Source organism: Chlorocebus sabaeus, chromosome 22 (assembly GCF_047675955.1).
Source record: "Chlorocebus sabaeus isolate Y175 chromosome 22, mChlSab1.0.hap1, whole genome shotgun sequence".
Lineage (NCBI taxonomy): Eukaryota > Metazoa > Chordata > Mammalia > Primates > Cercopithecidae > Chlorocebus > Chlorocebus sabaeus.
In genome coordinates this window covers 47,385,641-47,412,383 of record NC_132925.1, presented here as the reverse complement: position 1 = coordinate 47,412,383, position 26,743 = coordinate 47,385,641, and the positions used below count along the sequence as shown (strand labels likewise).

The window sequence follows — 26,743 nt, the reverse complement described above, 5'->3', positions numbered from 1 at the left end:
ATAAAGGAGGCGCGGCTGGAGTCATGTGGCTCTGGGCTAGCGCTGCCCTCTGAGCGTGTGTTTGAGATAGGGACGCTGTCAGCTGGGGTCCTGTGGAAACACAGCACACTCCACCTGGGCAACATGAACGGTTCAGTCAAGGGACCTTTAGAACACTGTGAGCAGGGCTTAGGAAGGCCCATGGGGGATGGCACAGTACCCAGGACTAATCACAGCAAGGGACTGTCACTGTCCCTAGACCTGGAAGGCGAGGGAGGGAGTGAGCACTGGAGCTGCAACAGGGGACCTGTCTGGGGAGCAGCACCTAGCTTGGGCAGAGAGAGATGGACATAGCCATCCTCAGCAGGGAGGCAGCAGGGAGGGCAAATACCCTGCATTTTTTTCTCTTTTTATGTGAAAGTCAGGTGCAGGCAAGGGAGAGGCTCAGGAAAGCAAGGTTTCTAATCCTCACAGATCCCAGAGGCAGGAGGCAGAAGACAGGAGTGAGGGGAAGGTGAGAGTCCAGGCAGGGGAGAGTGGACACCTTAGGATTGGCTGGTTTGAATAATTTCAGTGGATGTGGGACAGGAGTGGTCTCTGGTTGCCTGGTGCCTGGCCCCGGGATGACGAAGGCAGAGGCACACTGTCTCCTGGGGTGTTGGGGCCAGACAGAGGAGGTGTGGCTCTGGGCTGGCTCGTGTGCACAGCAAAGACGTGCTCTAGGCAGAGCCCTTTCTTGTCCTTAAGGACTGTCCAGCCTGGGGAGGGCAATCATTCCCCAAGCAGAAAGGTCTCTTAAGATGTCAAAGCATCACAATCTACATAAAATTTTAAATGTTTAGAATATACCCTGACTCTCCTTTCTTTTCACGTGATAATTTCCTGCTCTTTCCTCCTGCTAACTGAACCAACCAGAAGCCAAAGAGGAAAGGAACCATTAATGCTGTCCATAGAGGCCATCCTGGAAGGACACAGCGAGAGGTGGGGAAGGGTAGCGGGTGAGTGTGGAGGGACAAATGGAAGATTTCCAGCTTGGATGCCTATTTAACAATTTTATGATAACTAAAGAACATAATGTGTGTAAAGTGCCCAGCCTAGTTTCAGCATGTGGAAGTCAATTTTTGAAAATGGTCTGCGTGTGCTCATAAAGGATGCATATCCTGTAGCCTTGTTATTCAACCCTTCCACATATTTGCAGGCACCTGCCACCACTCCCAGCTCATTTTTGTATTTTTATTACAGACGGGGTTTCACCATGTTGGCCAGGATGGTCTCAATCTCCTGACCTTGTGAACCGCCTGCCTCAGCCTCCCAAAGTGCTGGGAATACAAGCGTGAGCCACCGTGCCTGGCCAAAAAGACGATCTTTCTCACACCTGGGTATGTATCACAAACATGCTGGAGAAAAAGTGGAAACTTTTGAGGAAAACTGGCAGGACACTGGATTACAGAATCTGTTTCCTCCAAAACCTAATGAAATAAATCCCCAATCCCCAAATATACTTGAACCCACTAACCAATCTCAGCAACATCAAAAGTGGGATAAATTGTTTTTAGAAGTAATTCTATTTATATCAGAATCTGTTATGTTAATAATAATGACTATTTATTGGCTAGTATTAGGTGCTTTAAATGTATGATCTCATTTAGTCTTTTGAACAATCATCTGCGAAGGATTTATTATTTTCTCCATTTTGTAGAAAAGGTAACAGGTCCAGAAAAGCTAGTTAACTTGCCTCAGGATTGACAACTGATACAGGGCAGAAGCAGGCTGTGAAGAAGCACATGGAACAAGCTGTCTTAGAAAGTCTAGAATCTGGGATGTATATCAGACAATAGTAAGGGATTATGTGCATAGGTGTGAATTTCACACAGTAGATATATTAAAATATCCATCCAGTTAGAGATGGATATTAATGTATTTTTTGATAAAATGACCTGATTATTAGATTTGTCTTAAAGTACTCCAGTAAAGAAAAGTAAAAAGGAGGAGAAAAAAAGGACGTTTGGAAATAAGAACAGCAAAATTGTTGAAATTGGTGTGGTCAGATTGGCTTAATTGTATTATTATTTCTAATTTGGTATATAATGTGAAATTTCTAAAAGTGAAAACCAACCAAAAATCTAAAACAGAATTTGTATGATTTTGATTGGATTTTTATTAAATTTATAAATCAGATTGGGAAAGGTAACATCTTAACAGTTTTCTAATCATGCAGCATGATATATTTCTCAATTTTGGGAGTCGGAGAAATGTTTTATGTCTTTCAGTGTAATTTATTTAAAATAACCCGTTGGCTGACTCAGAGTACTGCATTCCTCCTGGCCACAGAGGGGTGGTTTATGGATGGAATTATAATCCAATCAAAGACAACTACACTTGGCCGGGCATGGTGGCTCACGCCTCTAATCCCAGCACTTTGGGAAGTCAAGGTGGGTGGATCACTTGAGGTCAAGAGTTCGAGAACAGCCTGGCCAACATGGTGAAACCCTGTACTACTAAAAATACAAAAATTAGCTGGGCGTGGGGGCGCCAAACTGTAGTCCCATCTACTTGGGAGGCTGAGGCAGGAGAATTACTTGAACCCAGGAGGTAGAGGTTGCAATGAGCTGAGATTGCACCACTGCATTTCAGCCTGTGCGACAGAGCGAGACTCCATCTCAAAAAAATAAACAATAAATAAAATAAAGTAACCCAATGATTACACTAGCAGTGCCAAAACTAGGGAATTCTGTTAGACCTCTTACCTCAAACCAAAAACTTTGAAATGTGCTAGAGACAGATTAATTTGAACCAACCTTGTTTTATCTTCTCTTGTTCTATCTTCTTGAAATGGATGCTTAGTTCCTTTTTTTTCATATTTCAATGTCTTCTAACATGTGCACTTAAAGCTATAAATTTCTTCCGAGTACCTCTTTTTAGAAGATTTCTGGTGCAGTTCAAATTTCTCCATAGTTTGCAATCTCAGGCCTAAGTTCTGCTTTAACCCAAGACTTATTTAGGAAAATGTTTTCACCTCTCCAGCTGAGTGTATGTGTTAGTACACACATGTGCACTTGACTACCCTTTCACTGAATGCTTCTAATTTAATTGCATTATGGACAGCACATATTGCTTCTATAATTTCTATTTTGGGAAATATATTGAGATTTTCCTTTGTCCTAATTTTTTGTTGTTGTTTTTCGAGACGGAGTTTCGCTCTTGTTGCCCAGGCTGGAGTACAATGGTTCGATCTCGGCTCACTGCAACCTCCGCCTCCCAGGTTCAAGCAATTCTCCTGCCTCAGCCTCCCTAGTAGTTGGGATTACAGGCATGTGCCACCACACCCGGCTGATTTTGTATTTTTAGTAGAGACGGGGTTTCTCCATGTTGGTCAGGCTGGTCTCGAACTCCTGACCTCAGGTGATTCGCCCGCCTCAGCCACCCAAAGTGCTGGGATTACAGGCATGAGCCACCGTGCCTGGCCTCTTTGCTGTAATTTATGGTTAGTCAATGTATGTGTTCTATAAGTATTTAAAAGGAAGGTATAGGTTTTGTTTGCTTGGCATAAGGTTCTATATTTCTATGACATTTAAGTTGCTAATTATGCTATTTAAATCCTTGATACCAGTGCTGTCCAAGAGAACTCACTGTGATGAGGGAAATGTTCTGTAATCTGTGCTGTCCAATAGAGTAACCACTGCCCATATGTGGTGTGGAGTAATTTAAAATGTGGCTAGTGAGACTGAGGAAGTGATTTTTCCATCTTATTTAATTTGAATTAGCTTAAGTTGAAATTCAGATAGATGTAAGTGGCTGCTGACCATTGTGCTGTGTTGGGCAGCTCAGTTCTGGATCTCTTTTTGCTTTAGCTTTAAAAAATCAATTAGATCCATGGATTTCTGAAAAAGTCCATGCAAATTTTGTGGATTTATCCATTTACGTGACTGTTTCCAATAGTTTCTGCTTTATATGTTTTAAAGTTGTGTGTTAAATGCACAAGGGGTCATGCCTGTTATTTCAGAGTTCTTGTTAGCAACAACAGAAACAAATGTTGGCCGGCTTTAGCAAAATGGGGATTTGTTGGAAAGAATGCAGTTCTCCAGACTGAGGAGAGCTAGAGGCCCAATCTGGCCAGAGAGCCACCGCTGTTCCTTCACACTGCCTGCTGCAGCTGGTGGGCACAACTGCGGGACACAGTGCTGACCCCTCTGGCTCCTGGAGTGAGACGCTGCTTGGCACAACACTGGTACCGTCTGTCAGAGGGTAGCTGAGGAAGGCCCCGCTTCTGGCCTTCCAGTGGGAGCAGGGCACTACATCCACTGTGAAGGGAGAGGGCTTGGACAATGGATGGCCCAAACAATGACAGGTGTCTGGTACAATTGTGACATCTTCTCAATTATCTTCCCACCCAGGTGAAGTAGCCTTTCCCATCTCATTCACTGCACATGTCTTGGAGTGCATCTTTTACCATTGCCATGGCTGGGTTTTGCTTTGTTTTGTTTTAGTTGGATGAAGGCTTTCAGTGTCCTTATTCAAATTAACGCAGGCTGGACCTTTTAAAATTTCAGAATTGATGGATTTTCTGCATTAATTTGTTTGTTTCAGTGTTTATTAGGGAGGCTTTTTTTTTAAACCATGTATACATATCACATCTTTCTTAGAAATCTCTTATTTATAGGGATGAAAATCATCACATTAATGCAAAGTAAAGAAACTCATCAGTGAGTTTTCTGAACTGTGAATGAGATTGTGCTAGTTGGCAGATCTCTTCTACGGCCCCAGAGATGAACTCTCAGGAAGAACACACATGTCAACCTTTCACCCTGAAGACTTTGTGCATCTTCTTGGGGTCATTCTTGGTGTTCTCCTAATTTCACTCTAGCAGAGTTCCTAAAGCTCTGCTTTAGGAGAGGAGGCCAACTTTAGGAGAGCATACCAACTTTATCCCTGTCTTGCTTAACTTATTTTTCTGTGTTTATTTTCCCTTCATCTTGTTTCCTGATTGACTTTCATTTCTATCTGGCTGTGTTTGATGCTATGTGTGTTGTATTTGACCTTATTGTGTTGATGATGTGATGGCCCATGATAAGCCATCTTGAATCTCATTCTGTCTTGCATGAGTGGGTGTAAGAATAAATCACTTTAGGAGAAAGCGATTGGTATTTGTAGCCACCTATTTATGTGGGTTTGGGTTCTTGAGGTATCATCCACTAACAAGGAAGAAGAAACAGGAGGGTGAACCCGTGTTAGCGCCACTCAATTCAGTTAACTTTCCAGAAACAGGCACACTTAAAGCACTCATTAAGGCAGTCAGGAAACTCTCCTGCACCTTGCCACCCCAATAGTAAGCAACTTAAAACACTGTTTTACAGGAAAACAGGCACAGATACATTATGGAATAAATAAGAAATTGACATGTTTTCTTAAGGTAAATAATAAGGCGTCATAGAAATTCCCTGTGTATGGTAGGCTGCCGTGGGCCACACCTCATGCTTTTTAGGGGGTGCTCTCTGTTGCTGGAGGTACTTCAGTGGGGAAGTTTGAGAAACAACGCTTTAGTTTAAATTTCATCCTTGAACTCAGACTATCAGAAAACTGAAGCCATCGGGTGCCTTTTTATCCCATGTAGATTTCCTCTGACTTGCTCTTTGGTGAAATACTAACTTGCTATTTTATTTATTTTAGGAATATTATTGAGGACATTTCCCACTACCCTATGTGAGGCTATGGGGAGAAGTTTCTCTCATGTTTAAAAGATGTGTGTCCTCTAACAAGGGATTTGTTCTTCCCTGGAGGATACTGCAAATCTGTAACAGAACATTCTTTTCCTTTTTGCTCTGGGCTCTCGTGAGATCAGAGATAAACTGGTGGTCTGTATATGGCCAGTGCATAAGAGCTTTAGGGCATACTTGCATACCAACTTTACCTCTGTCTTGCTTAACTTTTTTTTCTGTCTTTATTTTCCCTTCATCATTTCTATCTGGCTGTGTTTGATGCTATGTGTGTTGTATTTGATCTTATTGTGTTGATGATTTGATGGTCTATGATAAGCCATCTTGAATCTCATTCTGTCTTGCATGAGTGGGTGTATGAATAAATAATAAATAATAAACCATACAGTGAGTAACTGACCCCAGGCTAACTTGGCTAGCCCAGCTGGTTGGCTTGTCTTTGAGTAAGGGGTGGTACCTACCCTCTCTAGTGGTGAAGGAGCTACCTGTCAGTGAAAGAGGCAATTTAACAGCCCCTGACTCAAACAAAAAAGGGAGCATCATGACTGTCACAAATGGGCATGACCAGCAGATGGCCCTGGCCAGTGGAGGAGGCTGATCATCTGCCAAGTGGGCAAAAAAAAGAAACAAATGATTGTCTATATGTATGTAGTTGCTTACCTGCAAAAGAAGTGGAACAGAGGAGCAGAGTTCTTTATTGTTCTCTAGCGTATACAAGCATAATTATAAAAGGCTGCATAGCAACATTCTCTGTGTATGAATTTAATTAATCACAGATTTTATATTTCTATCAAATTAAAAAAATGGATATGTAAAGTCACTTTTTATTAAGGGATAATTGATATTCCATGTAATAGATTATAAATGAACTCTAACTATTCTGGGTTTATTTATAAGACATATAGAGTGTTTTATGCATCAAGTCACATGTAAGAGTTAAAACAGGAAATGGTTCTTAGACATTTTCAGAATGCATTAAGCTTTCTTTAAGCACAAGTGGAAGGCCTATGCGATGAAATTATCTGACAAAGGGTTAGGCTCTTGATCAGCAAGTTTGGAAGAGTGTGGTAGTCTACCAGTGTGGTTCAAAAGCTCAGCCTACACATATGTATGTAGACACAAATTCCGGAACTGCCATTCTAAGTACCTAGGAGGGTATGTCCACTCAGCTTTTTATTATTTTAAAAATTCACATACAGTAAAACTAACTTTTTGAGGAGTCTAGAGTTGCCAGAGTTTAACACATGTGTAGATTTCTGTAGCCACTATCACAATCAGTTTCATTCCTCCAAGAAACTCTATTCTCTGTCCCTGTAGTTCTGCCTTTTCTAGAAAGCCATATAAACAGAATACCGTATGTAAACTTTTGAGCCTGGCTTCTTCGACTTAGCAGTGTCTCTGATATTCATCCACATGGTGGATGTTTTATTAGTCTGTCCCTTTTTACTGCTGACTAGTATTCCATTGTATGGTTGTACCACAGTTTGTTTATCCATTTATCTGTTTAAGGACATTTGGATTGTTTCCAATATTGGCAATTATAAATAGAGCTATCGTAAATATTCATGTATCAGTTTTCATGTTAATACAAGTTTTTTTTCTTGGGTAAATACTAATATCATGTGCTGGGTCATGTGGTAAATATATTTTAACTTCATAAGAAATTGGAAACTTTTTCAGGTTGGCTGTACCATTTCGCATTCCCACTGGTAATAACTGAGAGTTTTTGTTGCTCCACACTCTCATCAGCTCTTCATGTTGTATTAAAAACAGCCATTTGAATAGTTGTGTAGTGATATGTCATTGGATTTTAATTTGCATTTCTCTAATGACTAATGTTGTTGAACATCTTATTTCACATCTATATATCTTCTTTAGTGAACCGTCTGCTCAAATCTTTTGCCCATTTATTCATTCTTGTGTTTGTTTCCTTACTGCTGAGTTTTGAGAATTCTTTCTATGTTCTGGATAGAAGTTTGTTGGACGTGTGGTTTGCAAATAGTTTTTCAGAGTCTGCAGTTATTCTTTTCATTCTCAACTGTCTTTTGCACAGCAAAAACTTTTCATTTCGATGAAGTTCAATCTATCCATTTTCCTTTATGGATCATGCTTTCAGTGTCACATGTTAGAACAATTTGCCTAATCTAAGGTCATGAAGATTTTCTTCTGTGTTATCTTCTAGAACTTTTAAAGTTTTATGTTATATTTAGATCCATTATGAGTTAGTTTTTGTGAGGTATGGGCTATGGTTCTTTTTTTTGCATATGGAGGTCCAAATGTTTCAACATCATTTGTTCTTCATAGGTGAGTTTTGGTACTTCATGGCTTTGAGGAATTTGTCCATTTTATCTTAGCTGTGAAATTTATCTATAGAGTTGTTTGTAGGATTCCCCTTATTAGCCTGCTGATGTCTGTGAGGTCTATAATAATATTATTTCTTTCATTCCTGATTATTGGCAATTTGTGTCTTTTCTACTTTTGTCATTTTCAGTTTGGCTAGAGGTTTATTTATTTATTTATTTTTTTAGAAAAAACAGTTTCTGGCTCATTCATGTTCTCAATTGTTCCTTTGTTTTTAATTTCTGCTGTTATCTTTATTATATCCTTTCTTCACTTGCTTTGGATCTTTGTTTCTCTTTTTTATCGAGTTTTTTATGGTAGAAGCTCAGATTGTTGACCTGAGACCTTTATTCTATTTTTGTTTTTGCTTAGTTCAAAATATTTTCTAATTTCCCTTGAAGCTTCCTCTTTGGCACATACATTATTGGAAATGTGTTGTTTAATTTCTGAGTATCTTCCTGTTATCATTCTGTATTTGATTTCAAGTTTAATGCCATTATGGTCAGGGGGCATTTTTTTTGTGGTTTTAATTCTTTTAATAATTAAAGATTTGGTTTGTAACTAAGATATGGTCTATCTTGATGACTATTCTGTGTGCCGTTGAAAAGAATATGTATTCTGCTGTTGTTGGATGAAGTATTCTATGAATGTCAATAAGATCCCGTTGGTTGTTGGTGGTGTTCAGTTCTTCTATGTCCTTGTTAGTTTTCTGGCTACTTATTCTATTGTTTAATGAAAGAAGAACATTGAAGTCTCCAACTATATATATGAGTTTGTTCATTTCTTCTCCTTTCCATTCTATCAGTTTTAGTTTCATGTATATTGAGGCTTTTGGTTAGGTGCAGATACATTTAGCATGGCTATATCTTCTAAGCAAATTAATCATTTTATCACCATGGAATGTTCCTTTTTACCCCTGGTAACTTACTTTGCCTGATATTAATACAGCCACTCCATTGTTCTTTTGATTAGTTTATGCATGGTATGTCTTTTCCCCTACTTCTACTTTTAACTTACTTATGGCATTCTATTTAAATTTGATTTCTTGCAGACAGTATATAGTTGGGTCTGGTTTCTTTATCCATTGTAACAATCTTTGTCTTTTAATTAATTTGTTTAGACTCCAGATGCAAGTGAATGGGTGTAGGTGTTTTCCAATAAAATTTTATTTATAAAAATATTTATTTTTAATAATATTTTATTTTATTTATATATTTTATATATATTATGTATTTATATGTTATATATAATATAAATTTATATATTTTATATATAATATAAATTTATATATTTTATATATAATATAAATTTATATATTTTATATATAATATATATTTATATATTTTATTTATAAAAATTCACCTGTGAGCTATTATTTGCCAATCCTTGGGTTAGACCATTATATTTAATAAATATTAATAAATTTGGACTTAGGTCTACTATTTTATTATTCAAAAAATTTTTCCCAGCTGGACACGGTAGTTCATGCCTGTAATCCCTGCACTTTGGGAGGCCAAGGTGGGTGGATCACTAGGTCAGAAGTTCGAGACCAGACTGGCCAACATGGTGAAACCCTGTCTCTACTAAAAATACAAAAATTAACCGGGGGTGGTGGCACAGTAATCCCAGCTACTTGGGAAGTTGAGACAGGAGAATTGCTTGAACCCGGAGGCAGAGGTTGCAGTGAGCCGAGATTGCACCACTGCACTCCAGCTTGGATGACAGAGCAAGACTCCATTTAAAAAAAAAAAAATTTTTCCCTTTGTTTTCTCTTTCCTGCCTTCTTTTTGGATTATTTGAGTATTTTAAATATTCCATTTTAATTTGAGTTTTTGACTATACTTCCTTGTATAGTAGTTGTTCAAAGCATAATATACATACTTAACTTTTAACAGACTACTTTGGTATAACGTTTTATCACTTCAAGTGGAACATGTGACTCTTTCCACCACGTAAGTCCCTTACCCTCCCCCTCTACGTTGTAATTGTTGTCACAAACATGGTCCAAGGAAATGACCCTTGCTATGTAACATAAACATGCATTGAAAATATCACTAGAAAATGTGAATATTTTTGCTATCAACAGTTACACGTATTCTAGAGAATTGAAGACAAGAAAAACAGTCCCTTATATTTACCCAGGTATTTGTCTTTTCTGTTTCTTTCCCTTGACTCCTGAGGTTCCAGGTTTCTCTATGGCATCATTTGCCTTCCATCTGAAGAATTTCTTTAGCTTTCTCTTTATGAGTAGTTCTGCTGAGAATAAATTATCTTAGTTTTTCTTCACCTAGGAATATCTTATCTTAATTTTGCCCTCATTCTGAAGGATATTTTTGCTGGATATAGAATCTAGACAGTTCTTTTAATTAATGCTTTAAAAATTCTGTTCCACAGCCTTTGGGCCTGCATGGTTTGAGAAATTCAGTCATTCTAATAATTGTTCCCTCATTGTTATCTTTTGTTTTTATCTGGCTTCTTTCAAAAATTGTTTTCTTTATCTTTGGTTGATTATAATGTATTTGTATGTGGGTTTTTCCAAGTTTATTCTGTTTTTAGTTTTGTGGGCTTTTTAAATCTATAAATGTATGTCTTTCATCAAATTTGGCAAGTTTCAGCCGTTATTTCTTCAAATATTTTTATGCACCCACACCCTTTCTCCTCTCCTTCTGGGATATGATGACATTAATATTAGACTTTTTGGTATTGTCACTGAGGTATGTTCACTTTTTAAATTTTTTTCTCTTTGTTATTTAGATTGGGTAATTTTCATTTGTCTGTCTTCAAACGCGCTTGCTCTTCCCTGCCATTTCCATTGTGCTATTGAGTCCATTCAGCCATTTAAAAATCTCAGTTATTTTCTTTTTCAGTTCTAAAATTTCCATTTGGTTTTTTCTTTTTTAAAAACATAACTTCTATTTCCTGCTGAGACTGATTTTTCTGTTGAAACTGAGACTTTATATACCTTTTTTTTTTTTTTTGAGATGGAGTCTTGCTCTGTCGCCCAAGCTGGAGCGCAATGGCGTGATCTCGGCTCACTGCAATCTCCACCTCCCGGGTTCAAGCGATTATCTTGCCTCAGTCTCCTGAGTAGCTGGGACTATAGGTGTGCACCACCATGCCTGGCTAATTTTTGTTTTTAGTAGAGACGGGGTTTCACCATGTTGGCCCAGGGTAGTCTCGAACTCCTGACCTCATGTAATCTGCCCATCTCGGCCTCCCAAAGTGCTGGGATTAAAGGCGTAAGCCACCGTGCCTGGCCTATATCCCTTTCAAAAGTGGTCACTCTTAATCCCTGGAGCACTAAGTCTTAGAGATTGCTTTAAAGTCTCTGCCTAGTTATTTCAAAATCTGTGCCATCTTGGAGTTGGTATCTGTTGATTGTCTTCTCTCTTGTATGAGCTGATATTTTTTTGGTTCCTGGTAAGTCAAGTAATTTTGGATTATATGCTAGGCATTTTGAATATTATATCATATGATTCTAGGTCTTGTTTAAATCCTACGGAAAATGTTGATTTTTTTGTTTATTTGTATTAGAAAAAAATCAAAAACTGACCCCGTTAGGTAGGCCACAAGTTCCTGGCTACCTTCTATGTGCTGTGTTTCCCACATCAGCTCAGTTTTCAAAGGCTTTGGTAGACAGTTTAGGGCTAAATCATGTGTGTGTGGCCCAGGAGCTCACATCCAACTTTATGAGATCACTTTCTTGAGCTCCCTCCTGTCTGCAGTCTTCCTCACATTTTCCTGATTCCAGGAACATCCTTATGCCCCTTCCTGGCCTTCGAGCTAAAGAGCTGGAGCTTTGGATTCTTTGCTCTGCTGCACACTTTCCATGAATATGCATGCCTCCAAGGTGACGTGGCCAGTGGACCAAGATGGAAAAGCAATGGGGACTCTACTCAGACTCTTGGGATCAAAGTTTCCCTGGTCAGGGAAAAGGGGGCCAGCCCAGCCCCTGCTGCTGCTACCACCTGGGAATGCCTGGGGGCTTGGGAAGGGGGTGGGGTAAAGAATGCAAAAAAGAAAAAAGGGAAAAAACCTCCCCCACTCTGTCTGACCCATGGGAGCCCTCTTTCTTCCTCCTTGGAACAGAAAAGGAGGGGTTTTCTTAGAGTTTCTGTCCATACTTGGTCTGAAGTTCCAGGCTTCAGGCTGTCTTTGAGTTCAGGCCAGGAGATATCAAGGAAAAAAATGAGACAATGATTGTTGATTTGGTGGTATTTCAAGTTCTGACTTCCTTCCCCAATCTGCCCACTAACATTTACTTTTCAGAGTTCTCAGACTGCTGCTCGATGCATCTGGCCAGGAGGTTTAGTTGCCTTTAGTGGGACAGACAGGGTGGAGTGTGCTGACTAGAACCCAGTATTCCAGTCTGTTGTTAAAATCAGGGAATGGCCTTAGTTTTTGACCCAAAGAGATGTTGGGATGTTGTCTCAGCAAAAGGTAAAGAACAGAAGTTGTAATGGAACAGAATAGAGAACTCAGAAATAATGCTGCACACCTATAACCATCTGATCTTCAACAATGTTGACAAAAAGAAGCAATGGGGAAAGGACTCTCTATTCAATAAATTGTGCTGGGATAGCTGGCTGGCTAGCCATATGCAGAATATTGAAACTGGACCTCTTCCTTACAGCGTATACAAAAATCAACTCAAGATGGATTAAAGACTTAAATGTATAGCCTAAAACTATAAAAACTCTGGATGATAACCTAGGAAATACCATTCTGAAGATAGACTCCAGCAAAAATTTCATGACAAAGATGCCAAAAGCAATTGCAACTAAAATAAAAATTGACAAATGGGACATAATTAAACTAAAGAGCTTCTGCACAGCAAAAGAAACTAACAACAGAGTTAACAAACAACCTACAGAATGGGAGAAAATATTTGCAAAGTAGGCATTGACAAAGGTCTAATATCCAGCATCTATAAGGAACTTAAGCAAATTAACAAGCAAAAACCAAAACAACCCCATTAAAAAGTAGGCAAAGGACACAAACAGACACTTTTCAAAAGAAGACATACGCACAGCCAACAAGCATATTAAAAATGCTTAATATCACTAATCATTAGAGAAAGACAAGTTAAAACCACAATGAGATACCATCTACCATCTCACACCAGTCATAATGGCTATTATTAAAAAGTGAAAAATAACAGATGCTGGCAAATTTGCAGAGAAAAAGGAATGCTTATACACTGCCGGTGGGAATATAAACTAGTTCAGCCATTGTGGAAAGCAGTTTGGCACTTTCTCAAAGAACTTAAGGAACTGTGGTAGAGACCATGGAATACTATGCTGTCATAAAAAGGAACAACATCATGTCATTTGCAGCAACATGGTTGGAGCTGGAGGTCATTATCCTAAGTGAACTAACACAGGAACAGAAAACCAAATACTGCATATTCTCACTTATAAGTGGGAGCTAAATACTGAGTACACATGGACACAAAGAAGGGAACAACAGACACTGGGGTCTACTTAAGGGTGGAGTGTGGGAGGAGGGTGAGGAGGATGAGGATCAAGAAACTGGATGATGAAATAATCTGTACACCAAACTCCTGTAACACACAATTTACCTAGATAACGAACCTGCACATGTACTCCTGAAACTAAAAGTTAAAAAAAATAAATTAATTAAAAGTGTAATGAACTAACACACACAAAAAGAACAGAGGTCCTGTGGTACATACACACAATGGAACAGCATCCACCCATAAAAATGAATAAGGACAGCCTCTACTACTTAACATGGAAAAGATTTCTGGGAGACAACTTAAGTGCAAAAAGTAAACTGCATAGTTTTACGGGATCTCTTCCACATTTTCTACTATTTGCAAAGGAAAAACAGTAACTATACAATGATGAAATTAGATCGTATCTTGACTAGATAATTAAAATGAACTTTGCCAGCAAGGAGCAGAAAGACACAGTCTGCCTCCAGATGTGATGTCCTGAGATGGACATATATCAGTTAAGTAATATTCCAGCCAGGAATGTATAAACTGAATTTAATCACCAGAAACATCGGATAGATCTCAAGAGAGGAAGATTTTATTCTAAAAGGGGGAAATTGTGCTAATTAAACATGTTAATGTTGTAAAAAGCAAAAAAAAAAAAAAAAAAGATGTGTTAAAATGTTCCAGATTTAAGAAAACTGAGAAGACATGTCAACAAGCACAATACTTAGACTGGCATGGAGAGAGAAGGTGCTATAAAAAGAACATTACTAGGTCAACTGAAAAAAATCAGAAGACTAAGAGTAGAATAAATAAAAATATGGAATCAATGTTAAAATTCTTAAAATTGTTAGCTATCTGTGTTTATGTAAGAAAATATTCAGATTCTATACACTGGGTAATTAGGTGTAAATTGCCTGATGTATGCAACTTACTCGCATATGGTCAGAACAAAATTATGTATCTGTCTATATGTATGGGTATTTTAAATAATGCAAATGAGGAAAAACTTTAGCAATAGATGAATCTGTGTATTCATTATACCATCTTCTTTTTTGTAACTTTTCTGTAAGTTTAAAATTATTTCAAATAAAAAGTTTAAACAAGAAAAGAGTTCATCAAGATTCTATTCTCTCATGGTCGCTGTAATGTCAATGTTGCAAACAGCAGTAACCAGTGCCAGGCTTAAAGTCCAATGCTGCCTAAAGTCCAAAGCCAAGAGCAGACCTCTTTAGCCTTTTCTAGCTTGCTAGAGTTCAGAGAGAAAATTCTATCTCACGCTAACAAATCACTGTCAATTTTTCAAATTTGCAAAAACTTATAAAACATAGAAAACTTTAGGGATCTACAGATCTGCATGTCAGCTTAGCACAGAGCACACAGACTGAGTTCCTATTCTTGGATGCATTCTAGGAAAAGGAGAACCAATGACTACGTGGTAAGAAGAAGCTGGTGCAAGGTGAGACAATGACAGCCTGCTATCACTGCAAGCTGAAGTTGTCTTTGCTGACCCATACAGTGCTCCTGATGTCATGTGTATCTTCTTGGTTAAAAGCAATAAGCCTTCTTTGTTTAAAGGTGGGTGGTTAGGATGCCATAGAAGAGACTGTCAGAAATATCAGCTGACATACCAGATGTCAGCCATATCTCCTCTGTGATCCCTGTTCCAGAACAGGCTGACTACATCCATCTGCTACTCTTTGTCTGAGGATTTTCTCTTAGCTCCAGGGGGTCAGATAGGAAGTTAGTCTGAGGATGAACACCTCCAGATCCTTCACACTTTGGGTGAGACAGCTGCGAGGTGTGTTCTACACTGCCCCCAGAGTTTCTCAGTGGGACTGACCCCCAGTGGCCCACAGTGGTAACCTGTCAGGTCACTCTGCTCTCCTGGCACCCCTCCTTTCCCATCTTACTCTTCTCCCCTCTTAGTAGTCTCCTGGCAGCACCTCCCCATCAAAAAAACTGTTTGCACCCAGAGCCTTGTTTCAAGGTAGGCTTTGGGGGAACTCAAACTAATTAAGACAGAGGATTATTTTTATACTTGGAAACTGAATTGGAAAATAAAGCCGAGTGGTCTGGAGGGGAAAGAACAGGTCAGATGTATGGAACAGGGAACTTGGCCCTCAGCAGTCAGGTGGTGAATGAATGTGGTGAGGCTCCAGGATTTGGGGACGGGATCTTAGCTTCTCACTCTTAAGGGACAGGAGGTTCCTGTCAGTTGAAGGACATTCCCTTCCTGATGGCCCATACAAAAATCTGTCCACAGTCTGCTGCTCTGGCATCAAAGAGAGCAGTGCTGTCAGGCTGGAGGGACGGTGCAGGATGAAACTGATGGCTGTGGAGCCCTCTTTCCGTATCATGGAAGCCGCTGGGAAGGACACAGTCAGAAGACAAAGGAAAGCATGAGGCCGACTTAGGAGGGGAAATCAGCAGAAGCAGAGAGTCAGATGCCTCCCACAAAAGCTTCAAAACCCATCATTTTTCTTTCTTCGCTTCGGCAACTAGGAAGCTGGGCCAAATTCTGGAAATGTTTCTTAGCTTAGGTTTGCTAATATAATTGCTCTCTGCGCTTACTGCTAAGCATGTTTTTAGTTTTATTCTGTCTATGCCTGTTTTGTAAATTGTCTCCATTCCTTGTGGAAATAGAGGGTTTTTATATATATATATATATATATATAATATAGACAGTGTATGTATGTATGGGTATATGGTATATATTGTAGGACGGATATGAAGTTGAAAATGAAAATAGTAACTCTCCTCCAGGATATCATAAGTTCAATACAATTTCTCCAGGATGGGGCTGGGAGACACAGGGATGCCAAAGGCAAAACAAAGTACTTCCATCATACCATCTTTTTCTCTGTAGACGTTGGTACTAGGATAAAACAGACTTGTAGTATAGTGGCCACCATAGCTAGTGTCTACCAAAGCTTTGTTCCTTTAGCAGTTTTTTATTTTGAGAAATTTCAAACACACAGAAAAGGTGAAAGAATAGTACAATGAATACCGGTGTATTCTGCATCTAGAGTCAATAATAGCTAGCATATTGCCTTATTAGCTGTACATCCCCACCCCATACACACACGTCTTTTTTTTTTTTTCTGAAACCTTGAAAAATCAATTACAGATACTCCTAAATACTCAGCATACTTCTTCTAAGGATGAGGAAATTCTTTTACATAATCACAAACCATTATCATACCTAAGAAAAAAAATAACATTAATTCTATAAAATTGAATAAAATCCTGTTCATATTCTAATTTCCCCAGTTGTCCCCAGAATAACTAAATAGCTGTTATTTTCAAACCGTCATCCAACCACCCTTCACACATTATATTTTGTCATTATGTCTCTCTGGTCTCATTTCATTTAGGAAGGCCCCCATCTTGAGGTTCCTCCCCATGATATTAATTTTTTTGAATCAGGGTCAGTTTTCTCATACAATGTCCCATATGCTGAATTCACCTATCTCCTCATAGGGTCGTCTACTTTGTCCTTCCTCTATTTCCTATCAACTGGAGGTAAAATGTAGAGGTTTGATTAGACACAAGTTAAGTATTTTGGTGGTGGTGGGGACATGAGAAGACTCTATACTGAATGACATAGGAAGCAAATACTACAAAATTGTATCATTATTAGTGATGATTATCTGGTTACAGCGGTGGCCATCCAGTTTCTCCATTGTAAAAAGTACATATTTTTTCGTGTTGTAATTAGTCTGTGATTTATCAGGTAATACATCTTCAGTGCCATTTGACTATCCTGTTCTTTATAGCCTTTCAACCGATGCTTTTAGCATCCGCTGCTGATTTCTGACTGAACCAACTATTACACAAATTAGGATCTTGGCTATCCTTCTGTCATGACTTCTACATTTATTACCTGGCTTTTGATTCAATGTGTTTCAGTCAATTATAATCAGTTATGATTTTCGATGTTTGAATTATTTTAAATCTGGCCACTGACTGCCCTTTGAGGCTGGCTTCTCTGTCTTTTCATGACTCCCTTAAGTCTTTGACAACGTACCTGCTTTCTGGTATAACAGGATATCCGAACCTACCTTGCAATTTCTGTGCTCCAAACCTAGAATCAGCTATTTCTTGAAGAAGCACAACTACATTCTAAGCAGCTAGCTGAGTCCATCATCCCACCAATACAGCAGCTTCCTTATTTGCCCTCACTTAGCTCTGTTAGGGCTGGAAGCAAACATGTTTGTATGTGTATCTTTGGGGTTTAGCATGGGCTTACTACCTAGAAAGGCATTCAATAAAAGTTTGTTGAATGAAAACCCAACAGACATCAGCCAGTGCAGTAGCTCTTAACCTGACTGCATGTTAGAATAACCTGAAGACTTAAAAAAAATATTGATGCCCAGCCTCCATAACCAAATATTCTGATTTGATTTGTCTGGTATGGAGAGACAGTTTAGCCTACTTCTAAAAATACAGACTTTGGGGCCAGACTATCTAACTTTGAATCCCAAATTCAACATTTACCCTCTGTTTGACTTCTTTATACGGCTTCAGTTTCTGCACCTTTAAAATAAGGGAAATAATAGCTGCAGGTTGTTGAGAGAATCAAATAAATTAACACATGCAAAGTGCTTAGAATTTTCCTTAGCACAGGGTAACCAGGTAACTGTCAGCTGTCAATTTTAATCTGCATTGGTTACTAAAAGAATTCATTTTTGAAGTACTTCCCAATGTGCATTTTCTCTTTCTGATAATTCACATTTGTCCTAGAGAGGCTTTTCACCATTAAGACTGTGCCACAATGCTAAACTAGAGGAGGCAGAGGGAAGTTCTTGCTGGACAGGTAGGGGAGGTAGAGAGCCTTTCCAGTCCTGGGTGAAGGAAGGAAGACTTGGAGGGGCTGATACCGAGGTGAAAACATTGCTTAGGTCCCCTAGAAGTTAGCCAAACAAGATGATGAAAATGGCTCAGATGGGTTGAAGGGAGAAGGGACTTAGCCTGGACTCTGGGAAGAAATCCCCGTGCCCAGAGCGGGTCCCACTGGCAGCCAGTGTACAGTTGAAGTGGAGAAACAGGAGACCTCCCTGCTCCCTCAACCTGCTCTCTGAGCTCCCCTGCCATCCTGGAGGAAGGGAAGACAGCCGCAGGTGGCAAACAAGTGTGTGTGCTGATGGGCTGCCATAGCAGGGAATGCAGGGACCCTGCACCAGAGTTCGGGGAAACAGACAGAAACCAGAGCCTGGCAGGAAGATGCAGTTGAGTCTCAAAGGGCCAACAGCTGGAACAAGAGCCAAAGTGGGGGCTTTGTCAGTAGGGACAAGGCTGAGCCCTCTGGGAGCAACTCCTCTTTGTGAGATATACAAGAATCCTGAGGGTACACTTGAGCTAGAAAACATGAGAGTGGCTCTTCAGTATTCAGTTCATTGTGGTTATCACCGAGATGCCCTCTGTCCAAGCCCACAGGGTCCCTTAAAAGGCAGGATTTCTGTGTGCCAACCACAGGAATCTTTTGCAGGTACCTAAGGCCACGGTGCTGTTATCCCTTGGATGTTCTTATAGCAGGGAATAGTTTCCTGCCACTAGGTGTCATCTGCCACCACTGTCTTCTCTGTCTCAGGAAGCCTAACTCTGTCTCCAGAATGGGCCATTTCTGCCTCTTTCACTCAAGGAACCTGCCTCCAAGCACCCTCCCCATGGGCAGTTCAGCTTAATTCTCCTCGTTAGTGTCAAACACCAAGCTGATTACTGTGAGGGAAATAAGAGAAAGAGTTCTGACTTTCTCACTTTAACAACAGGTTTATTGAGATATAGCTCATATATTATAAAATTCACCCCTTGACAATGTATAATAAAATGGTTTTTAGTATATTCACAGAGCTGTGCAACCTTCACCACTATCTAATTTCAGTCCATTTTCATCACTCCCAAAATAAATCTTCTGTACATTAGCAGTCTCTACCCATTCACCCTTTCTCCAGTTTCTGGCAATCACAAATCTACTTTCTGTCTCTATCCATCTGCCTTTTCTGGACATTTCATATAAATTGAATCCTGTGATATGTGGTCTTTTGTGATTGCCTTCTTTCAGTTAGCATAATGCTTTCAAGGTTCATCTATGTTGTAGCATCTATTACATCTATTAGTATCTCATTCGTTTTTATTGCCAAATGATCTTCCACTGTTAGAACAGACGGTATTTTACTTATCCATTCATCTGTGGATGGACACTTGGGTTGTTTCCACTTTTTGGCTGAGACGAATGCTGCTGCTGTGAACATTCATGTACAAGGGTGGGCATACATTTTCAATTCTCTTGACTATATACCTAGGAGTGGGATTGCTGCATCGTATGGCAACTCTGTGGTAACCTCTTGAGGAACTGCCAGACTTTTCCAGAGCAGCTGCATCATTTTATATTATCACCAGCAATGTATGGTGGTTTTGAATTCTCCAAACCTTGTCAACACTTGTTATTATTTATCTTTTTTTCATCATAGTCACCCTTGAGGGTATGAAGTGTATCTCATCATGGTTTAGATTTGCATTTTCTTCATGGCTGATGATGTTGAGCACTAGGTCATCTGTTTATATTCACTGGACAAATGTCTATTTAGGTCCTTTTTCCATTAAAAATATGTTATCTTTTTATTATTGAGTTATAAGATTTCCTAATGTATTTTAGATACAAGTCTCTTACAAGATATGATTTGCAATTATTTTCTCTCATCCTGTGGATTGTCTTTTCATGTTCTTGTTGTTGCTCTTTGAAGCACAAACATTTTAATTTTTGATATACAACTTATCTACTTTTTTTTTAGTATGTGTGCTTTTGATATTTCTAAGAAACCATCACCTAATTCAAGACTTCAAGATTTATGCCTACGTTTTCTTCTAAGAGTTTTAGGTTGTATATTTAGGTTTTTAATCTACTTTGGGTTCCTTTTTGTACATGGTGTGAGGTAGGATTCCAACTTCATTATTTTGCATGTGGATATCTAATTATTCCTGCACCATTTGTTGAAAAAAGGATCCTTTCCTCACTGACTTGTCTTGGCAGCCTTGTTGAAAATCAGTTGACCAAAATGGAGGGATTATTTCTGAACTCTCAAGTCTATTCTACTGATCAATATGTTTTGTCTCATTATGCCAGTACCACACCATCTTGACTACTATAGCTTTGAAATAAGCTTCGGAATTAGGAAGTGTGGGTCTTTCATCTTTGTTCTTTCACAAGATCGTTTTGGCTTTTCTGGGTCTCTAACATTTCCATATAGATTTTAGGATCATCCTATCAATTTTCATATGTAATATCTTACCATTTACATAGAATTTTAATTCCTTTTAATGATGTCTTGCAGTTTTCAGTGTACAAATCCTGTACTTTTTTGTTAAATTTACTCCTAAGTATTTTATTCTTTTTGATGATATTGTAAATAGAATTGTTTTCTTAATTTCAGTTTTTAATTGTTCATTAAAAGTATATAGAAACACAACTTTTTGGCATATGATCTTATGTCCTGCACTCTTGTTGAACCTGTCTATTAGCTCTAGTAGCTTTTTCAAATAATTCCTTAAGATTTTCTAAAAAAATATTATGTCTTATGCAATTAGTTATTACTTTCCAATATGGATGCTTTATATTTCTTTTTCTTTCCTAATTTTACTGATTAGAACCTCCAGTATAATGCTGAAGAGAAGTGGCAAGAGTAGGCATTCATGTCTTCTTCCTGATTTTAGGGGCAACCCTTTCAGTCTTTTACCATTAAGTATGATGTTAGCTGTAGATTTTTCATAAATACCCTTTATCAGGCTGAGGAAGTTACTTTCTATTTCTAGTTTGTTAAATATCTATATCATGAAAGGGTACATCTATTTTTTTTCTTTGAATCTATTGAGATAATAATCCTGTTTTTTCCCTTTGTTCTACTAATATAGCGTATTACATTGATTCGTTTTCTTTTTTTTCCTTCAACTTTTATTTTAAGTTCCGAGGTATATGTGCAGGATGTGCAAGTTTGTTACATAGGTAAATGTGTGCCATGGTGGTTTGCTGCACAGATCAACCCATCACCAAGGTATTAAGCCCAGCATCCATTAGCTATTCTTCCTGATGCTCTCCCTCCTCCCACACATTGATTCATTTTCAAATGGTAAACCAACTTTTCATTTCTGGGATAAATCCTTCTTGGTCATGGTGTATAACTCTTTTTGTATGTTGCTGGATTCAGTTTGCTAGTATTCTGTTGTAGATTTTTGCATCTATATTCATAAAGGCTACTAACCTATAGTTTTCTTGCAGTCTCTGCCTAGTTTTCGTATCAGAATTCCACTGGTTTCAAAGAATGAGTTTGGAATTGTTTCCTCTTGTATATTTTGTAAGAGTTTGTGAAGGATTGGTGTTATGAGTTCTGACCTTTTTGAAACACAATATTGGCTCCCTCATTCTGTGTTGGAGGTGGAGAACAGAGCCTCCTGGTGAGTGCCAGGACTCTGTCAAGAACTGCAAAGAGTCGGGGATTTTATAAGTAAGCTTGCTACAGTTTCATGGATGCTAATAGAAGACATCAGATTTCTGGGTCAGAGATGAAAGACAATGTTACAGCAATAGTATACAGCAACTAGTATATCAGCATTTTTGTGCCAGTTATTATGCCAGTTTTTTGACCTATTCTCACAGGACAATACACAGAGTGCCAGCTGACACCTGTACAATCAATGGGTTGCATTACTGGAAAGAAATGCTGAGCTTAGGGAACCTGAATTTTTCATAATGACCAGTGAGCATGCCTGCTCTTTGCTATGGAGATACTATATCTTCTAAGGCTATATGCTATCAAAGATGCTTGAAGAAATAGTCCAGAACAAAAGCAGTCAGTACCTCTGCTCATAAGACATGCATAAACACTTGAGACCCATGGAAAATTATCTCCCAAAAGACTCACTTGTTCATATTTTTCTGTTATTCTTCTATTATATGCACTATATTTACATATTTTAAATTTAGGTTTTGTTTTATTAGTTACACATTTGCATGATTTAAAGATCCGCTTTACAAGTCTTATTCCTTAAAAACAGTTGTTCCCTGACCTGCTCCCCATTCACTGCTTCTCTTTCCACTCTGGCTGATTCTGCTGACACTGACCATGGTCTCTATAAATAACACTTTTTATATTACTTCCGCCTCTTGCTTTGTCAGATGAAGGCATTAACTCTTGACTTCCACTGTGAAGAATGTGGACTTGGCTTCCTCTCACATTCCTACCCTATCTACCTATGGTCTGTTTCCACATTTTCCAGTACAGTTAAGGCATAGTTTTGGTCAGCTAAGTATCGAGTATTTTTATTACGATATTGTTATAAATGCTATTCACAAATGGACTGTGTGGCATACTTTTCCTTTTCTGCACAACTTACTGTTTTGTCTCATTTTGTTTTTGCTAGTTTTCATTGCTCTTCTCCAAATGTTGGAATCTTGAAGGCATCTCTCACAGAGCCCTTTGACCAGCTCCATTCCATTCCAGCCACTCTTTCGGCCTGCTGTGCAGCTTCTTGAATCTCCCCTCAATATCCTCCACTGATTTCCTTTTCTGTCTATTATGTTTAATTCTGTTTTTGGGTTCCATGTCTATCTTTCTTGGTTTACATGTTCATTTTTGGTGAAGCATGTCCTGATAAAAGGGCACACAGGAGAAAAAATTTTGGAGGCACTGGGTGTCTGAAAATGTACCCTCACACTTAATAGTTCAGCAGGCATAGAATCGTAGGTGGAAAGTAATTTTCTCCATAGAAATTTAGACAGCATTTGCTTCATTTTCTTCTAGCTCCCAATGTTGTCATTCAGAAGGCTGATTCTTGGCACTTGGTGTAAAACTATTGTTTTTTTCTCTTTAGGAACTTTTACGACCTTTTATTTTTTCCCCAGTGTTCTGTAATGTCACAATGATGTGCCTTAGTTTGGGTCCATTTTCATCCTTTGTCCTTGGCATTTGTATATCCTTTCAATCTGATGACTTTAGTTTGGGGAAAATTTTTAAATGTACTTCATGGATAATTTATTTCCCTCTGTTTTCTCTGTTTAGCCATTAACCAACTCCTGTCGGACCTCTTGGCCTCAATTTCTCTTTCTCTAATTTTCCATACAATTGCTTTTTGTTCTGCTTTGTGAGAAGTTTCCTCTACTACACTTTCCAAATTTTCCATTGTAGATTTAATTTCTGCTATATTTTCTAATCTCCAAGAAATGTTTTAAATATCCTTTTCCTGTTCTATTGATGCAATATTTTCTCTCATCTCTCTGAGGACAACTCTCCTGGCATAGCCTCTGTTTCCTCCAGTTTGCTATCTATCTTTCATCTATGCACTTCCTCAAATGTTTGGTGATCTTTAGTTGTTTGTTCATCTTTTAAGAGTGGAATGCCATAAAAGACTTTTTCTGTGAGATTCTCTACAGGGTATTTTGGTTTTGCCTTAGTTGGGGGCTGGTCAGACCCCCAAAGAAGAACCTCCCAATCTCTTGCCAAGAGGGTATGGCTGTGCATATTATAGGAGCCAGAGAAGGAAGGAGGCTGAGGACCTCAATATTCAATATACAACCTTCCACCCTATCTCTTTTTAAATTACTGGATGCCTGACCTTAACTCCTGTCCTCAACCTTAGCCTTTGTTAGGGTGAAAGGTCTTTGTCTCACTATCAAGAGTAGGGCAGGAAATTAGGGGTCTTCCTGCCTTTCAGCTAATATTCATGTTTTCAGTACCATTTTCATTTCAATGTCCAGAGTTACCTTTTGTTGCCAACTTCTGAGATTATCTGGGGTTCCAGGTTACAAATCAGGGGTTTTGTTTGTTTTTTGTTTTTTTCTGTTGCCAGTTACAATTACAGTTTCTCAGGTCTACTTAGTTACTACTCATACATCTACTTTTTAGCTTCCAATTTGTTGTTGCTATTTTCCTCTCTCTTCTCTTTGTCTGTGTTTATTCCACTTACTGTCATTTTAGTGGGGCTTGAAGATAAAATAGAGGTATTCAACCTACCTTTTAACCAAAAACAAATTACTATGTTTATTACATGTTTATCCATCTGTCTTTCCCACCAAATGTTGAAAATCTTGTTCTATTTTGTATAAAATCCCAGTGATGATTCATTCAGCGAATCCCAAACAATCTACCATCTTAGAAACAAATAATTAAAATGGACTCTGAGAGCTCATATAGTAAGTCCCTTTGACTGAAAGCATTACCAGTCCATTAATTAATAGTACCAAGAAGACAGGTTAGCTCATAGTATGAGTTTTTTTGACATGTTTGAAAAACTGGAGGATATCAATTCTCTAATTCAATATTATACAAAGAAAGATAAAGAAGCAAAACAAAACAGAATGTCTTCTAGATCCTTAGACGTGAATAACCACCCTTCCCTCTGGAGGCTAACCCTCGGATTCTCTGTCCTTCTTTTCTTGTCAAGAGAAAGTCAAAGGTCAGAAGATGGGAGGTGCTCATGTAAGCAAGCTGGAGGACAGCACTGCCACATGAGTGGGCACAGCACCAGGGCTCTCCCTCCTGGCTCCTCAGCTCCCTTCTTACATGCAGGGCTTGAGCAAGGGGCCCCTATTAGGATTCCTTGCTGGGCCAGCTTTCTTACTACTATGATAGATTACAATCTTTACCCAAGCATGGCATGTAATGTTTAATGTAAAAGAGATTAAAACAATTTTTTAAAAACCTCTTTGAAAAATGTTTTGAAGAACAAATAGAGAAAGAAAAAGTAAAGTTTTTATTATGGCAACTTTCAATGTATTCCTGCCACCTCTTGCCATTAAAAACAATATTTGCTGGAATAGATTAAAACAAATTTCAGATAGTATATCATTTTCATCCACAAATTATTTTTTCTTTTTCTTTCTTTCTCTCTCTCTTTTTTTTTTTCCAATGGAGTCTCGCTCTGTTGCCAGGCTGGAGTGTAGTGGCACGATCTTGGCTCACTGCAACCTCTGACTCCCTGGTTCAAGCAATTCTCCTGACTCAGTCTCCTGAGTAGCTGGGATTACAGGCATGCACCACCACACCCAGCTAATTTTCGTATATATATATTTTTTTTCAGTAGAGACGGGGTTTCACCATGCTAGCCAGGATGGTCTCGATCTCCTCGCCTTGTGATCCTCCTCACCTCGTGATCCACCTGCCTCAACCTCCCAAAGTGCTGGGATTACAGGTGTGAGCCACTGTGCTCGGCCTTCACCCACAAATTCTTCGAAACAATCTCTATTATTCAGGCTTTTTCTTTATCTTTTATATAAAACTACAATGCAACTATTATTCCCAACAAAACTAATAATTCCACAATGTCATCTAATACCCTGGTCCACATTCAGATTTCCTAGATTATCTGTTTGAATCGCACCACTGCATTTGGTTCCTCTATCTCCTGAGTCTGTTTTAATTTGTAATAACCGACTTTTTTTTTTTTTTTAATTTTTCTGGAGTCTCGCTCTGTTGCCAGGCTGGAGTGCAGTGGCGCAATCTCCGCTCACTGCAAGCTCCGCATCCCGGGTTTATGCCGTTCTCCATTCTCCTGCCTCAGCCTCCCAGGTAGCTGGGACTACAGGTGCCTGCCACCACACCTGGCTAATTTTTTGGTATTTTTAGTAGAGACGGGGTTTCACCGTGTTAGCCAGGATGGTCTCAGTCTCCTGACCTCGTGATCCACCCGCCTCGGCCTCCCTAAGTGCTGGGATTACAGGCGTGAGCCACCGTGCCCAGCAACCGTCTTATTCTTTAACATATCATGTGCTTAAAGAGTGAAGGCAGGCTTGCAAAAGGCTCTGCTTTGCTGCAGTATCAGCTTTACTTTAACCTGGCATTCTTCCAAAATTCTAAGTGCTCTTGAGGCACATGTTTCATAGGTATGTACTGGCCTTGTGCTTCTGTTAGTGAGAATGTAATTCAACAGTTAGTCATTTTTAATGTAACTGCATTCTGCCTTATTTACTTATGTCACTAATCAAACTTTGGAGGCATGTGCCTACTAGATTTATGCATAGTTTGGAATCTCATTGTTACATTAAAAAATTATGAATCCCTACTGTAGAAGGCAGTGATGGTACAATTAGATATATGGAAAACAAGTTTAGTAATAAATACATGCATTAGGTATTATTTTAGAAATGCTTTCAAGCCATTTATTTCAAGTGGTAGTCATGGGGTAGGAATAAGAGAGTTTTCTGAGTCTTGATCAGATAAAACCCAACACTTCTGGTCACTACTCCACTTTCATCTAC

At 38.8% G+C, this 26,743-nt stretch overlaps 1 protein-coding gene across 1 annotated transcript in view; it reads right to left on the bottom strand.

Annotated features, from left to right (window-relative positions):
- The window catches only part of KBTBD12 (kelch repeat and BTB domain containing 12), a 78,091-nt gene that overhangs the window by 5,344 nt on the left and 46,004 nt on the right, over nt 1-26,743 (bottom strand). The window lies entirely within an intron of this gene.